The sequence below is a fragment of the Mus pahari genome, chromosome 23 (genome assembly GCF_900095145.1).
Source record: "Mus pahari chromosome 23, PAHARI_EIJ_v1.1, whole genome shotgun sequence".
Lineage (NCBI taxonomy): Eukaryota > Metazoa > Chordata > Mammalia > Rodentia > Muridae > Mus > Mus pahari.
In genome coordinates, this window is record NC_034612.1 from 31,999,267 (window position 1) to 32,017,820 (window position 18,554).

Consider the following 18,554-nt stretch of genomic DNA (forward strand, 5'->3'; position numbering starts at 1 on the left):
GAGGATAGACTACAGCCATACACCACCACACCCAGCTTCTGATACTCAGGTTCCGAGGATAGACTACAGCCATGCACCACCACACCCAGCTTCTGATACTCAGGTTCCGAGGATAGACTCAGGGTGCCGTGCCTATGCAATATTGACTGAGCCACTTCCCCACCCTCCAGAGTTCATTTCTGTTCTCATTACAAATGAATTAAATGTTAATTATAGAGGGATCAGAAAATAGATACGATGTTGGTAGGATCCTTCTGCAGTGGAGACACATGGTGGCTGACACTTTTATACATGGTTTATACAAGTAAAAATAAGCACTTTAAGGGAAAATCAGACCATATTATACAAAGAACTTTGTTAACTTTTTCAGATGTTTTCTTGTTTATATCATATCAACTGTGTTGAAAATTCTCTGTCTTAGCCAGTTTGTTGTTACTGTAATGAATATCCAAGGCTGGGAACTTGCAAGAACATGGGGTTTAATTAGCTTATAGTTTCTGAGAATGAAAGTCCTTGAGCTGTGCCAGCTCATGGCAATGGCAGGTGGTGTCACAGTGAGTGAGAGAGGGACTGTGTGACCACACAGGAACCTGAGCCAGGGGAGAGGCCTGCAGTGACTTTTGTGTAGGCCCTACCTCTTAAAGGCATCAATCGTCTCAATATTGCCACCCTGAGGACCAAGGACTTGCAAACCTTAATGGCTATGTACAAGCCATACCCAGGACCAAGGACTTGCAAACCTTAATGGCTATGTACAAGCCACACCCAGACTGCAGCAGTATCTGCTTAAATCGCTTCCTGTTTCGTCACAAAGTGAATTTAGAGCTATTCATGCTCAGAGTTCCAACTGTTGGACATTTCAAGTGTTCCTGTTATCACCATTATACAATGGCCTCAAATGTAAAAACAGCATGTGGCCTCAGAGCTTCATCTACATGGGTGTGTGAGCATATATATGGATGTGTGCACATTAATATGTATCCATATATATGATGCTCTATATAGCATATGTGAAAATTGCATGTTATATATTATATAATTTTAACAGTTCCCAGGAGATTGCATGTTCTGGTAAGGTTCAGAGTAAAAGTCGCAGAACCTTGGTAGTTTCATTATGAAATGAAAGGAAGGAGACTTATGTAAGCAAAGGGAGTATAGGGAATCAGTGTAGACAGGAACAGGAGGACCTCGGGATCTTGAAGAAACTAGAAATAGTAACTCCCTGGAGCCTGGCATAGTGACATGCCTGTCATTCCAGCCCTGAGGAGGCTGAGGCAAGGGGGCTGAGAAGGCCAAGGTCAGTGTTAGATAAGGAAAGAGGGGGGAGGGGAAGGGAAGAAAAGGTGGGGGGAGGGAAAGAAAAGGGACAGGGGGAAAGGGGAAGGAGGGGAGAAGGAGACTGAGGGGAAATAAGAGGGAAGACAGAGAGAGACTCCCCAAATACAAAACACCTTCTCCTGTAGCTGGGGAGCCCCTGTGAGCCCCTTGGCTTCTCTCCACCTCTCTGCTCCCTTTCTCTATCACCCATCCCATAGCATTCACATCTGTAGCCACTGGACTCTATTTTACAGCAAGACTCTCCTGCTCAGACAGTGATGGCTGCCTCCTTTTGAGTAGAAGCTCTGAAAACCCTGAATCTGAGAGGCAGATTCCTGACACCACAGAGTGAGCGCATGGCTATCTGTGGGCAACCACAGACTTGGGTTCTAGACAGCGAGATGCCACACAGCCTGCTCAGGACAGCTACCCACAGCTGCCACTGGCAAACTCAGGGCAGGGTTGTTGCTCCTGTTTATAACTTGAACACCTCAGGGGAACACTCGCACCACGAACATCCCAAGGGCTGGCAATGTCTGGTGTCTTCCCAGAGTTCACCATTCCTGCTAGGCCTGGCTGCTCAGCAAGCCTCAAAGATCTGCTTATCTCTACCTCCCTGACACTGGGATTCATGCAGGTACTCTGACCCCTGCGAGAGGCTTTTATGTGGGTGCTGGGGATGGACCTCTAGTCCTCATGTGGCAAGACAAGACTTTACCCACTGAGCCAGCTCTCCAGCCTCTCTATTGTTTAACGCAAAGGATTCCCATTTTAATTTACTTTCTTTGAGTTGGTCTTTATTCTACCTCTCTAGAATCTTCTATGTTATATTTGTCTGTGAAACATGGACATTTTTGCTCGAGTTTGTATGTCTGCTCTCCCTTTCTTGGTGTTGCTATTTTGTTTTACTTTTGATTTCAGACAGGGTCTTGCAATATAATCAGATGTGGCCTTGAACTCCAAATCCCCTTGCCTCATCTTGCTGAGCACGCAGATTACGGGTGTGTATCAGAGCACCCAGCAGTAAACTTTTAAGGTAGTTGTGATGATTAACTAGATAGGATCTGGGATCACCTAAGAGACTAATTTACTGGCACGCTTGTAATGGAGTTTCTACGTTGGGTTGAGATGGGAAGACTTGCCTTAACTGTGGAAGGCACCATTCCCTAGGCTGGAGTCCAGGACTGGATTAAAAACTAGTGAGCTGAGCACCAGCATCCACTGTCTCTGCTTCCTGACTGTGGATGTGATGTAACCGGCTGCTTCACAGTCCTGACAGCAGATGAAGTGAGACCGCCTGCTCACGCTCCTGCCACCATGCTTTCCCACCATGTTGGACTGTGCGCCCTCAGACTGTGAGCCAGAACCACCTCTTCTTTCCCCAAAGTGCTTTGGTCAGGAGTTTTGTCACAGCAGCAGGAAACTAGCCATCACACCCATCTTCCTTAGGAGCGTGCGGGAAAGGTCTACTCAGCTCATCTCCTCAGTTTGTTCCCCTTGGCTTCCTCTTCCAGGATGGTTCTTGCCTCGCGTTGCATCCTTGGATGTGGTTCTGCTTTGCTTTCCCTTTCCTCCCCAGACCTCACTTCATCTATTTCCTCTCAGTTCTAAGGAAAACTCTCCAGCAACTTCCCAGCCAAATCTACTGATTTGATTAAACTCTGCTCTGTTCTTTGGGGCTTCTGTTGCATTGTTAATTTTGGCAATTGTATTTCCATCTGAAAATTGCCTCTCCTGATGTCAGTTTACTCCACTCACAGAGTTTTATTAGCTCCTCTCCAATGTCCTATTCCATTCATGTTTTCTGATTCACCTGAGCCAATTTGCTTTAGAAGCTCCTTGAAGTATTCTAGTTATAATAGGAAATATTTCTCTTTAACCTGATCTTGGACTTTTATTTAGTTATGCACCTCCTTATCAGTATTGTACTTGTACTTAATGAATTAATCAATCATTATCATCATCATCACCCAGAGTCATCTTGCCATATATATATATATATATATATATATATATAACTCTGATCATATTCCATATATCATATATATATTCCAGGTATGGCTCCAATTCTAGACTCTCTTGCCTCAGGCCCCTGTGTGTTGGGATTAGAAGTGTGTACTACCACACATGGCTCAGCTACTTTGCTTTCTATGTTGCTACACTGTTGTAGCAACCCTATCTATGTATAATAAAAGGGAATTTATTGGGTTGTCTTAAGCTGCTCCTCTGCACACACACACCAGAGGAGCTGAGAACCTGGCAGCCGTTCAGTCTAAGAGTCAGGTGCATTGGCAGTCCTAGTTGGACACTGAAGGCCTAGAAGCTTCTGGAAGGGTCCCTGGCATTGCATTTACATAGAAAGCCCAAAGAACCTGAAGTCAGAAACCAACCAGTGGAGGCCGGAGCCCTAGGTGTGCTTGCTTACGAAGCAAAAGGTCTTTTCACACGAGCATGTCGTCCCCTCCAGCTACCTTCAGTCTGGGCCACTGGCCTTCTGGAGAGTGCCATCCACATGGAGGAAGGGTCCTTGCCCCTAGTCATTGCCTCATGTGTCAGTTCTCTCTGGAAACACACTACAAACCCACAGAGGTATGCTTCGTCAATCCCAGTCATCTCTCAATGCAGTCCACTTAGCCAGCAAGACCAGCTGTCACCCAGGGCCAGGGCAAGTGTGAATAGAGCAGGTAGTTCTATTAGAGGGATAAAGAAATTGTTCACACTTTTGTTTTTAACAATCTAGAAGTTGCTGGAGCTCTGCCAGCATCCACCGCATGGGGTATCGTGAGAGGCCTCAGAGGTGGACGTCCTCAGATCAGAAACACTAGACAGGATGACCTGTTCCTCACGAGCCTTCCCGGCTTCTAGACAAGTCCATGTTTGGTCCCTCGGTGCTGCCTCTGTCACTTCCATAGATGTTACAGAGTTAACCCATCCCCTGGCCAGTGGCACAGGTAGCCTTCCCCTTTATTCCTAACTTGGGGGCTACAGGGTTTGACCTTGGCCAGTTCCCTGATTCCTCAAGGAGGCCTCTTTGGCAGTTGGTATTTCTTCCCTCTGGGCTACATATTTGTTCTGCCTGAGTCTCCCATGATGGTAGGAATCTTGACTTTAAGTAGATGCAAATAACTTCTCTGTTTTTCTGTTTTAGGTGTTTCTATAGGGATTTAGGAAAGAGTACAAAACAGATGAGGTTGAAACTCGTAGAAGCAAACTCTGATGTGTGTCTGTGTGGACTTGTGTGTGTGTGTGTGCCTTCATGTGTGAGTGCATGTGCATGAGACAGAGAGAGTGTGTATGTGTGTATGAGTATATGTGCATTCATGTGTGAGTACATGTGTACAAGGGTGTATGCCTAAGAGAGAGAGAGCAAGGGAGTCTGTGTGTGTATGTGTATGTGTGTGCATGTGTGTGTGCACGTGTGCATGCATGTGCGTGTACATGTGTGTGTGTGTGTGTGATGTCCCTGTGCATGTAGAAGCCAGAAGTTGACATTGTTAGTTTTCCTCACTTTCTCTCCTTTTTGCATTTTGGAGATAGGGTCTCACAGGCATGCTGGCCAGAAAGCCCCAGGATCCTCCTGGCTCCACCCAGCCCTATGTCAGTACTGAGATTATAGAATACTGACATACCCTTGGGTGCTGTAGATCTGAGCTCCTGTCCTCATGCTTGCCAGACATACACTTTACCTACATGGCCATCTCCTCTGCTCTCTTGTTTTGAGCTCCCCTCGAAGCAACCCCAGAGAGGTCCAGGTGCAGGACAGCTGCTAAGTCTGTGGATGGGGACTGGGGTGGTGAGTGATGTTGGGGTAAGAGATGAACCAGAGTCCCATGTTCTTTTTAATCCAGGGAGACCCTCGGTGATCAGCTAAGTGTAAGGCAAAGTGGGGGACAGAACTCAGACCCTGGTTTTCTGGGCTGGCCACTGGGGTGATGTCATGGAACAGATCCCCATCACTTGTGTTGGGCAGGATGGTACTGGACATGTGACTGAATAGAGTGACTGTCCTTTAAAACAATGTGGCCAAGGACATTGAGATAAGCAGATGGCCATGATGGAGTGCGTCCCTGGGGGTAACTCTGCTGTGTGTGAGTAAGCTCACGGCCAGATGACAAATGGGGCAAGGGGCTGGTGCCTGCAGTCCTTCCTCCAGCTCCCTTCTGTTGGAATTTGTCCCCGAGGGAGATAGAGACTGGAACCTGGCCACACAGAAGCACAGCAGCTGCCTAGTACACAAACCATTCTGTGGCTGCACTCCTTTGGGGACCTCCAAAATGAGGTAATTAAAGCAAAAACCAAGGGTTCGGGGGAGACAGCTCTATGTGTAAGGTGCTTCCTGAAAGGAGACCAAGGAGACACTGCCCTCTTTCTCCGGCTCACAGCGCCTGCGCTGTGCTGATTACTCTAGCTTTTCCAGGAGCCATCCCTCAGAGTTTTGGCATGTTAATTTTCAAGTTTACGAAGTGGCAGTAAAGATAATAATGGATTTCTTCACCCATTACCCTCCTCCCATCTACCGTAATTCTCCCCACTTAAAATGTTTGTTTTCCTAGCTCCCGGATACGTGACAGAGGTGTGGGGCCAGCCCACATGGTAAATAACCCACTTCTCGGGCACTTCAAGTCTAGGATTCTCACTCTTCATTATGGTCACTGTAATTTTCCCCGGCTGGTAATACAAGGACATCAGCTGGTATCTCTGGAGTGCCACAACCTGCTAGATCCAGCCTCCTAAGCTGACTCTTCACGAGGGACGGCATTGGCTGGCTGTGAGTTTGTTCCTGGGCTGGTGGTGGCTTAGGATCCATCTGCTGGTTCTAAGCACAGAAGCAAGTTAAGCCCGCAGCTTCTCAAGAAGCAGGGGAAGGAAGCAGAGGGTACTTTCTCATACGTGGAGTGAGCTCCTGGGTCCCTGAGCACCGAGACCAGGGAAGCAGCCCGTGTTCTCCAAGTCTTAAATGGCTCAAGAGCTTTCTGTCCTCTACCAAAGTAACTACACCCAGGAGACAGGGATGGGCGGGTCCAGTGACTCTCTGGCCAGTTAGTCTAATTTACTTGTAAGTTCCAGGCCTTTGAGTAAACTTGTCTCCAAAGTAAAAGGAAGACAGAGACAAGCTCTGGCCTCCACAGGCACATGTGGGTACGGTCGCACATACACACACACGCACACACACACACACACACACACACACACACACACACACACGTGCGTGCACACATGCATGCACACACACATGCACACACGCATACACGCACACACATGCGCGTGCGCACACACACACACCACGCGCAGGTCTGGGTTTGGTGGCACATTTCTCTAATCTTGGCACTGAGGAAGTTGAGGTAGGAGGCTTGCTGTCAAGTTCAAGAACAGCAAGGGCTATGTAGCAAGATCTTGGTCTCAAACGAAGTACATACATTAAGTAAGTAATGCAAAATGAAGTCATGAATAAAATAAATAAATATAAGGGAAACCAGGCAGGAGATACTGGATAGGAGCACTCTTTAGGCTGCCCAAACACAGAAGCACTTTAGGTTCCTCATCAGAGCCACAGTCGGGGATGCGCAGGACACAGTCTGACTGAGGCTGTTGTTGTAACAGTAACAGTGTTTCTCCTACCATCAGGGAGAGAAATGCTTATTGTTAACCTCTGCTTACAGCAGGAACCTGCCCCACCCAGATGCACAGGGTGAGGAATGAGTATGTCCTTTTCTGTGTGTATGGCAGGGGTATGTGTGTACACAAGTAAGAGTGTGTAAGAATGTGTGCGTTGTCTACATATGTGTGTGTGTGCCTATGCATGGGTATGTGTGTATATGCATATATATGACTTTGTGTATGTGTATACACGTGCATGTGTGTATATGTGCGCATGTGCATGGGTGCTGTGTATGTGTGCACACAAAGCCTACTTCACAGATGTGTCACATCCCTCCTTACCCTACTTCATCTGCTGACATTTGCCTAGAAAGGCTGGCCCAGGCCTGTTAGGGCCTTTGCATGGCCTTCTCTCCCATTGTACTGAAGTTGCTGAGTCTAGCCATGCCCACTTTTGCCCAGTGGAAAAGACCTTAAAGGATCTTGATCCTTCTTTGAGCTGGGTACTGTATCACCCTCCAACTCTTAGCATCAGGGAGACTAAGGCAGGAGAATTTGAGTTTGGAGCCAAGCTGGGTTACATAGTGAGTTTGAAGCCAGCCTGAGTTGCATAGTAAATTTAAGGTCAGCCTATATTACATATGGAGACCTTGTCTTGAGGAACTAAAATCTAAACTCAAACCATAAAGGATCCCAATACTTTAGATTTCACCAAGGAAAAACTTTAAAACATTCTCTCTCTCTCTCTCTCTCTCTCTCTCTCTCTCTCTCTCTCTCTCTCTCTCTCTCTCGTGTATGTGTGTGTGTGTGTGTGTGTGAGTGTGTGTGTGTGTGTATATATATAAATGCATTCTAAGGTACATGCCTACCACAGTGAACATGTGGCAGTCAGAAGGCACCCTTGAGTGTTAGTCATTGCTTCCACATTTCTTTCTTCTCTTTTGGTGTTTCGAGACAGGGTCTCTCTGTATACCCCTGGCTGTCCTGGAACTCACTCTGTAGACCAGGCTGGCCTTGAAGTCAGAAATCTGCCTGCTTCTGCCTCCCAAGTACTGGGATTAAAGGCATGTGCCACCACGTCCGGCTTGCTTCCTCATTTCTCGACACAGGGTCTCTTTGTTGTTATCAATATATACATACATCTGTACTTAGATATACATACATGCATATGTGTCTTGCACACTTAGGATCCTCCAGCTTTCCCAGCTTTCCTTAGGAGTACTGGGGACACAGATGAATGCCCCCAGCATCCGGCTTTCTGTGGGTTCTGAGAGTCTCAGATGAGGTCCTGGCACTTGCACAGCAAGCTCCTTACAGGACAGAGGCAGACGTGACAGTGGTCGAGTGGCATGAGCCTGCAATGAGTTTCATCCCTGTACAGGGGAGATAGACTCCTTTCTAACCACCTATCAGCATTGCAGACCTCTCCAGGGAGAGGTCACAGAGGAAAGTGTGCAGGCTCCACACTGAGCCACTGGGTACGTGGCACTCCCAGCTCCTCAAGACTCTGAGCTAGGGCAGCAGCATCCATGAGGATGGTTTGTAAACAGCGACCCCGAGGCTGCAAGTGTAGGTGCCTAGCATGGAGATTGGCATACAGCAGGTGTCTCCCTCACACCCCGTGTTTGCTCATCAGCTAGTAAATCAGTCTATGGTCTCTCCCTCGTTTCCTCCAGGGTTTTTGAGGACATCATTAATTTTATCTTTTAGACTCATCCCTTAAAGCACAGGTTGTAACATTCAAAGCAGAGCTTCCTAAGGAACGGTAGTGTGTAGGGTCTGAGAACATTGCAGGCAAGGGAAGCAATGTGCTTTCAATGCAAACCACAAGCCAGCTTTCTTTGCTCCAGCTCATGTTCATAGTTGGCATTTGGGTAGCTCAGAAATTGCCTGTGAGATATTACTAAAGAAAGAACAGCGGTGTCACTTACTCAAACACTGGCATCAGGCCAGGGAGATGCCTGTAGGGGTCAAGAACTGGCCACACACAAGCATGAGGATCTGAATTCAGATCCTCAGAATCCATGTAAAGTTAGATGCACTGGAATATACCTGAAATCCCAGAGCTTCTACAGCAAGATGGGATGTGGAAGCAGGAGAATTCTTGCAAGCTCACATGCCAGCTAGCCTGGACCACACAGTGGTAAACAGCCAAGAGACCTTGTCTCAAGCAAGTTGCAACGTGAGGACCAACCCCTGAGGTTGCCCTCTGCCCTCTGAACCTGTACCACTGCATGTGTGCCCACACAGAGACACACACATCTGGCACATACACATCACATACACACAGATGAATAAATCGGTGAGATACATGTTTCATTCATTAAGGGGTAGTTCCTGAGTTGATCTATTTTTGGTTAAGTATTTTAGGGAGTGTTTGGTGTAAATGAGTACCTATGTATAGTGGATACTGTGTTATAGGCACATAAAATTGTGTGTGTGTGTGTGTGTGTGTGTGTGTATGCATGTATGTCTTCATGAGTGTGTGCCTGTGTGTGTGTAGGTCAACAAGATAGCCCAGGTGTCATTCCTCAAGCATCTTCGACGTATGTTTGAGACAGGGTCTCTCACTGGTTGGAGCTTCCCCAACTCAGCTAGGCAAGCTGGCCACTGAGCTCCAAGAATCCACCTGTCTCCACCTTCCATCTGGCCACCAGTGGAATTATAAGCGTGTACCATCACACCTAGCTTTTAGTACAGGTCCTACAGATTGGACTCAGGGCCTCGTGATTGTATGGCAAGCCCCTTGCCTCTGCTTGAACCTCACAAAACTTAGCCTGTGCATCATAAGGAAGGAAGCTGGAGCTAAACCGGAGAGTTCCTGGTCAGAGCTGGTGACAAGCAAAGCAGGAGCCCAAGGAGCCTGTGCTCTCTCCGGGCCTTGTGATAATGGGGCACCATCCTATCAAAGAGTATGGAGTTTGCAGTGGCCAAAGACCACACCCACCTGGCATGCACCCCATAGCAGAATCTTACTGTTTGTCTGCTTTCTGTGTCTAGACACACCTCGGTCACTTCAGAGAACAACTCCGCGGTGGAAAACAACACCCTCTAATTTCACAAATAAATTGGGTTTTGAAGGCCATTTCTCTGCAGGAATCTAGCTCATTTTCTGTCTTTAGATAGTGGAAATTGCAGCCATGACTGAGGCCCCTGCCTAAGTTAACAAATGATTGTTCCTCCGTGCAGAGCTACAGGCCTGACCTTTATAAATGAACACATTCTTTGTTTTTTCTTGATTGCTGAAGGCAGCTGCCATGGGTCCTGAGCCAAGGAGTATTTAGGGAGAAATGCCAGGCTGGTGGTGTAGCAGAGGGGAGAAACATTTGGAAATTGATAAATTATCTCTCTATTTGCACCTTCGGAAACAGGTTAATTGTTTGGGTGACTGGCTCTGTCTTGATTAGGCAGCATTCCTAACAATTAATGATAGAACCTCAAAAAGGTATAGAAGAATTAATAGAATTCTCAGGAAATGTAAATTATAGTCATTATCTGCTATATCCAGAACTATCAGGGGTACCAGGCTAGTTGATTAAAGTACAAGTGGATTTTTTGGTCTTAAATTCTCTGGGTAATTGAACAAAATTTTGCTTTGGTTTTTTTTTTTTTTAAGTGTGTGTGTGTGTGTGTGTGTGTGTGTTTTAGCATTAAATTCCCCTTGGTGAACTAATAATATTATTTAGTCTAAATGCCTCAATCCTACAACTTAATTAAAACCCTTTCACAAGTTAATTTCATTAATATGTGCACATTTTACCCACATCTGCAAATATTATTTGATTAAGATGCTGAAACTTTCCTTAGTTAAAAATAAGAAACTGCTGAAGGGAAGCAGAGCACACTTGAGGCGGAGGAACAGGGAGCCGAGGGGCAGACTTTCTGTAGCTTCCATTTTCCCTAGCAGTAGACACAGGTTGAGTCACCTTCGGTAATGCCAGCACCATAGAGATGGCTAAGTTACAGATGGAAATGCCAGTCTCTAACCCTGAGCACACCTTTCTGTGTACTCAAGTGGCTGCTAGGATGCCACACACTGCCCCTTACCTCTGCCTCCACAGTAGAGGAAGGCAGGATGTGGGCTGGGAAGATAACTTAGGCAGTAACGTGCTTGTCTTGCAAGCATGAAGACCTGAGTTCAAACCCCAAGCACTGGTGTAAAGCAATATGTAACCGTAGAAACGGAGACAGGCGGGTCTAGAGTTTTCTGGTCAGCCATCCTGGCGGATAGTGGTAAGCGCCTCATCTCGTCAGGACCTTGGAGAGTGGTGGAGGATGACCTACAGAGGGGTTGTGGAAGGACCAAGGAATGTGAGGGGGGGTGGGGAAGGAGAATGAATGAGTGAGTGAGTGAGTGAGTGAGTGAGTGAGTGAGTGAGTGAGTGAGTGAGTGAGTGAGTGAGTGAGTGAGTGAGAGATGAGAGACTACATCTGGGATTCAGGCCAAATGTCTGCACTTAGAGATTATGTAAAGTTAGAATGTTGCAGTCCTGAGCCAAATTGTCTCGGGCTATTTTTAGCCTCCAGGAAAGCCATTCATTGCCCACACCTGTGCCTAACATGACTACCAAAATGTAACAGTATATTCTTAGCAAACTGCTAGCTTTCACAGACCTAAAAGCTAAGAATGCAGTCAGCTACTGTCTATAGCAGAGCATCTCCCACTTTGCTCTAACCACCTAACTGTGGCCCCTTGCACTGTGCTTGGTAAATGCTTGATTTACAACTTTCTTGAGTCTGTAACTAATAAAATCTCACATAACCACTTCCATAGTGGAACATATTTGAGGAAACCTGAATCTGTGTTCCCAGGCCATGGTCACATTCGACACCAGAATAAAGTCTCTTATTCTCTTGTGCACTTCCACAAGGAAAATCCTGGATGTCATATCTCCAAATGTGTGGTCATGGGCATGCACACCCACACATTCACATGCATACAACACAGAGGCGGGGGCTGTAATCTAGTGCTGGGTAGATGGAAACAGGTAGATCCCAGTCTTATCATAGTCAGCAATTCTCCAGTGAGAGACTTTATCAATAGAGTGGTGCTCAGCTCCTAATAAACAGCCAAGGTTGACCTTTGGCCTACACACACACACACACACACACAGAGAGAGAGAGAGAGAGAGAGAGAGAGAGAGAGAGAGAGAGAGAGAGAGAGAGAGAGAGAGAGAGAGAGAGAGAGAGAGAGAGAGAGAGAGCGCGCTCAACTGCCCTGTGGAACCTGGCCTCATTAAGAAACTTGCAGGATGTCTCTTTGGACTTCAGTCTTTGTCCCACTCAATATTCATTTTCAGTGTCATCTGAGGACATTCCTGTCCTTCCTGATGTCACCCTTTGAAAATGTTTATTCCTAGTGGGACCCTCATGTATTTATTCTTGCTCCTGTTGAAGCTGCTATCTGGGTACAGTGGCTATGCTGGGTACCAACGATGCAGTGGCCTGGCTCTGTTCCTCTGCACTCCGTCTCTTACTGAGCATCTACCAATGCATCTAAGGGCTGCCCCATAGATTAAGAGACTAAGTCAAGTTTCTAAGTAATTAGATGACACTCTCTTCTTGGCTGCATAGAGAGGGATTTGGGGCTGCCATGGTAATTTGCCACAATTGCCTTGGGACTTCCTATAAATTCTCCATACCTACTATTCACTCCACCTTGTGAGAAGCTGAGCACCCACATGGCTTTAAAACTGCATGAGACTCGGGATCCTAGCCGCACCTGGCATCCCTGGGTTTGAATCGATCATTGCAGGGTCCAAATCTGCTAAGCAATTACTGACTGTCCATGTTTTAACTAGGCACATACTGACCAGCTTCTCAATGTGTCTGAGCAATGACATAAGCTGGCTAGGACTTTATTTTACATTCCCCTACCTCCTCGTCTATGTGAAGAGGCTGACCATGGGGTGGAGAGATGGCTCAGTGAGGAAAAGGATTGCAGAACAAGCATGGGGAGCCGAGTTCAGATCCCCAGCACTCAAGCCAAGCCTAGAAGGGTGTGCCTGTAACCTTACCACTGAGGAGGGTCCCTGGAGTCTGCTGGTCAGGCAGACTCACGGTTCAGAGAAAAACTGCTTTAGAATAATAAGGTGGAAAATGGTCAAGGAAGAGATGTCTGACATCACCTGTGGCCCACACATACACACGCATATGCAAGTGTACCCACGTGCAACAGAGGGGATGGGAAGGAGGGAGGGAAGAAGGGAAGAGGAAGGGGGAGGGGGAGGAAGGAGAGGAGGGAGAGGAGGGAGAAGGAGCGCAATAGGAGAGAGATGAGAATTACCTGGCTATGTTTCTGTCAGTCATGTTCTCCCCTCTCGACAGCGTTTATGGGCATGTGTTAAGTATGCATCTTAGGAAATCTCTTAACTGTTTTTATGCACTTAATTCTGTGTCTGTCACCACCCTTAGATTTATGGCTGGTGTGTATTTCAGACCAAAATATAAATGAGATTGTGTTGACATTTTATATCTATCTCCCTCCTTGCGTCACTGCAGACTCAGTAGAGAACTGGTTGGTCTAAATAGATAACCTTGGGTCATATCAGAAAATGTCTTGTTCTAGCAGAGTGCTCTGTTCTCGCGCTCTGGGACTGACTTTATTCATTTAAAAGAAGCCAGGGCAGACAGAAAAAGAAATATTTTTCTTCTCTTAAGATATCCTGATTTGTTTGTTCCTCTGTTGTGACACCCAAGGGTAATTCTGAAATAGCGTCTTGAGAAGAGAGAGGAGAAAGCAGAAGGGGACATTCCCGCTCTGTTCTGAGTCCCCATTCTTCATCTCCCAAAGCATCCCTGTGCCCTGGCTTCCTCCACAGTCTTGTTTGTTCTGCCCCTCTTCAAGGACAATGGTCCACCTAATTCCCAGAGATATATGGCAGTGGGCACAAGAGCAAGAGGACAAGCAGAAACAAACTAGACCCCTTGCCACTGTGTCGCATGTGTGCAAGACTTACTTTTCTCAGGAGTGGGAAACTCGGGATAATAAACATCCAAGAGGCTGATCCCACAGGTTGCCTGTAGCCTTCAGCAGCTGTCTGCCATATTGTAACAAAGATTCGGCCTTACAGCATCCCCTAGTCAAGGAGGACAGAATCGCCACTCCATCCAAATGCAAGCATACCTGTTCCTGGGCTCAGAAAACAGAGCCCTCTTCCATTCCTGGGACCATTCTGGAAAGGATATATCTGCAGGGACTTGATTGAACATCCCAGTTGTCTTCTTACTGTTCATTGCTTAGAAACATACTCAGAAATGCTTTTTAATGGGTAGGGTAGAAGCCCTCTAAGATTTTGTGACTTTGTCCTCCCCAAATATAAATTTTTTAAGAACTTGATTATCCAGCCCAGCCCAGTGGTACAGGCCTGCAGTCTTAGCTCCTCAGAGGCTAAAACAGAATTGCAAATTCAGGGCCTGCCTAGGTCATAAAGTGAGCTCAAGGCCAGCCTGAGCAATTTTTACAAGGCTCTAGGTTTGGCCTCCTAGGAATGCAATAGAAAAATAAGATAAAAGGAGCAGGGGAGATAGCCCAGTGGATCAAGTGTATTCCAGTGTATTCTGGGAGGGAGGTGATCGGAGACAGGCAGATCTTCAGGGGCTCCCTGTCCAACCAGTCTAACCAAAGAGGTGAGGCCTGGGTTGAGTGAGAGACCTTATTCAATAAGTAAATAAGTTAATTAATTAATTAAGTGCCAAGAATAGAGGAGGGCACCTGACATTTATCTCTGGTGCCCACATGTGTACACACATGTGGAAAAGCACACTCATGAACACTCACAACACACACACACACACAGAGAACTAAATTAAAATCTAAAATTCAAAATAAGTTGATTCTTTTAAAAGGGCTCCAAGGAAATATCCGCCAGCCTGTTTGAGTGAGCATGTGTGTGTAAGGTGGGGGATACACAAGAAAGGGAACTACAGCAGTTGATAAAGTACTTCTTCAGCTCTGAGTACTACAGCCTGTCGGCGGCTCAGTTTTATGAATCACTAAATATGCAAATGAGGGGTTTTATTTGGCTCTAGATTTCTAACTTGCGGGGCTCTGGTTGGCTCATGGGGTTCCTCTCTCCACTACAAACTGAAACCTCAAGAATCTCACCTCCTCACATCCTGACCCCTTTGGGCCTGTTAGGGTTTTTTTGCCTGACTTGGGCAGTGGGGAATGGTATGAAATAGAAAACTATTTTATTTTATCCTTGTCCAGCAAAGTCTTCCAAATGGAGCCCTCCCAGGCATGGTGGCGGCTCTGTGGCTTCCTAAGCAAGTTTCCTTCTAACCAGACGATGGATTTCCCCTCAGCTTCAATTGCTGTAATTTCTGGCCGGTGAGCTGAACAGTAGGGCTGCAGCAAGGGAAAATAACTTCAATTTCGTCTGGCTTTCTAAAGATCTTTCATGTATTTTAAAGAGAGGGCATAATTGCGGCGTTGAGGCTAGTCTCTGAACAGGCTGTGACCCTCTTCCTCTTATTTATCTCCCCTGTTCCTTTTCCCTTCTCTCATGTACTCAAAACATTTGTTAAGATAATGCTCTGTTTTCGCCAGGGACTTGGGATTGAATTTCTTTGTTCTTGGTTTGTGAATTAAAGAGACTTTTCTAGTCACTGATGCCGTGTGTGAATCGCATGCTATGTAGAGAAGTCTGAACTGCCACAGGAGCTGAGGCTGGCAGAGAGTCAAAAGCATATCTGGGGAATAGGGCTAAGCCGCCGTCTGACACACAAGCAAAAACCCTGATTTGGGGGAGCCTTGTGTGCTGGGGTTGGTAGCTATTTGGGGAATGCAAAGCTGAGCTCACTTAATTTAGCAAGCATCTATTAGGCACTTGCTGTTTGCCAGATGCTCAAAAGCACACACAGGCTTTTTGAGAGCATGTGCCTTCGTATTTGCAGGGACTGGGTCAGGTGTATATGGATCCAGATGTGCTCATCTGGAAGGGACAGGTTCTTGCCTTATCTTCTCCCCAGAAGCAGAGTATTGGAGTCCACCGAAGATGGCACCATTTCCAGGCCAGGATGTGTGGGTAAAGGAAATACTCTGATGTGTGCATTAGTGAGCCAGGTGCTGATCACAGGAGACCTCACGGAATCCCTTCAGCAGCGATCTTGGTGTCGCTTAGCTTAGGGGAAAAAGTGTAAGTACTTGTTCTTCCTGCAGGAGGCACTATGGCCTGTCTAGAGGACTCTAGTCTCTCCCCTTACCCCCACCCCTTTCACCCACACACCTAGAGCTTTCTCAAGTACCTGTCAATGCCTACCTAAAGGGATTTCCTGGGAGTCTGTAGTGGACAATACCATAGCAGCATCTTCAACAGAGTCATGTCATAACCAATACAAAAATGAACTTGAACAGATCAAAGACCTAAGCAGTGTAATAGCCAAGACTACAAAGAAAGCACGGGGCGGGGAGAGCTCCATGACATTGGATGTGACCATGGTTCCTTGGCCATGATTCCAAAACTGTAGGCATCAAAAGAATATAGCAAAACCTCAATCTTTAATTCATCAAAGGATACTATCAAGGGAGTGAAAACTTGGGCAGGGGAATGTGGCCCAGATGGCAGAGTGCTTACAAGTGTGCAGGAAGGCCTGGTATCCATCCCCAGTACCATGTAAACCAGGTGTGGATACTAATGCCTATATTCTCCACATTTGTAAAATAACGGTTACTAAAAGTTCTAGGCCAGCCTGGGCTACACAGTGAGTTCTGGACATCCATAGTAAGCCTCTGTCTCAAACAGAAAGAGAGGGAGAGACAGTGTATGTGCATGAAAGGAATTAGTATGATGGATGGATGGATGGATGGATGGATGGATAATTCCTATAGCTCAAAAGCAACAATAGCAACAAATATAAACCACCTACTTTTAAAGTGGACAAGAGTCGAGTCAGACATTTCTCCAAAGAAGATGTACATATGACTAATGAGCACATAAAAAGACACTCACCACTGCCTATCACTGAGGAAGCATGACTCAAAACCACAGAGAGCCACCATTCACACTCAACATGATGGCTATGAGTAAAGGAAATAAAACAAATCCAGAAACAAATGTTGCCCCCCCCCAAATAAATAAAAGTGACAGAACTGGAGCCCTTCTGCTCCATAGGATGTACATTCTGAGGCACAGAAACCATGGGATAGTCATGTGACTTGACAGCTCTGAATCTGGGTTAGAACCCCAAAGAACAGGAAGTAGATCACTGAAGACATGCTCACCTTGAATGTTCAAAGCAACATTATTCTCAGTGGCCAAATCACTGGAAACCAAGGTTCTCACTGACACATGAGCTGAGCATATCAACAAAATGTGACATGCAGCTGTTACGGGTAATCTTGATTGTCAACTCTCCATGTTGTTTAGAGTCACCATGGAAACAAGACTCTGAGTCTGTCAGTGGGGGAGTTTCTACAATAGATTAACTGCTATGGTATATCCCACCTTAACTGTGGGCAACAGAGGTGGGGCTGCAGCCTAGCTGTGGATACAATGAAAGCAGTGGGATACAATGTAGATACAATGAAACAATACTCTTGTTGCCATTTCTCCTCAAACTTGATAGACTGTACCCAGCAACAATGGACTTGAATAAACCCCCTTTTATTGTTTATTGTCAAGTATTTGGTCAGAGCCACAAGAAACACCTAACATGATACATATAATGGAATATTATTCAGTTTTAAAAGGGAAGTTCATCCTGACACAGTGCAACATGCTGCATAAACTTGGATGGCATCCTTAGCACAGAAAGACTCATGCAGACAAAGGTAGAAGGTGGGTACCAAGGGCTGAGAGAGGGATGGAGGCTAGGGAATCAGTATTTAATAGGAACAGGGTTTCAGGTTGGCATGGTAGAAGCCACACCGGATGCAGATGTTGGAGATGCCACTTGACACCCAGTAGGACAGTGGCCACAGTCACAAACATGAATGTGGAACTGGGGAAAGAGCTCACTTGGTGAAGTCCTGGTCTCATAAGGCCCACAGCTGGCAGCCAGAGCTTCTCTTTTGCAATGTCTCCAGTCTCACTGGGTACCAGGCATAATCTCAGATGCCATACCTCTGCTCTCCATGAACCTGAGCCCCTCCCCCAGAAAGCTTTGTTCATCCCTACCTCCCCAACCTTCACCAAAACCAAAAAGCTATGATTTCCCACCCCCAAATTGTTCTGCCCTATCTGTACTTTGTATCAGAGTTAAATACAATATTTACCACCATAGCCATTTCTTTTTGTTTTTTAAAAATTTATTTATTTATTTACTTACTTATTTTATATGAGTACACTGCAGCTGTCTTCAGACACACCAGAAGAGGGCATCAGATCCTATTACAGATGGTGGTGAGCCACTATGTGGTTCCACTATGTGGAATTGAACTCAGGACTTCTGGAAGAGCAGTCTTAACCACTGAGCCATCCTTTCAGCCCCACCATAGCTATTTACAAGTACAATATTAATGTTAATTTGGCTCATCCTTCCATGCCAGCTTACTAAATATATCAGTGTTCCTTTTTTTTTGTTTTCTTGAGAGAGAGAGAGAGAGAGAGAGAGAGAGAGAGAGAGAGAGAGAGCACCTCATGTAACCCAGGTTGGCTTGGAACTCACTAAGTAGCTGAGGATGACCTTGAACTCCT

General features: G+C 46.2%; 1 protein-coding gene across 1 annotated transcript in view; it reads left to right on the forward strand.

Moving 5' to 3' along the window:
• Sdk1 (sidekick cell adhesion molecule 1) overlaps nucleotides 1-18,554 on the forward strand; it is a 953,795-nt gene that overhangs the window by 650,746 nt on the left and 284,495 nt on the right. The window lies entirely within an intron of this gene.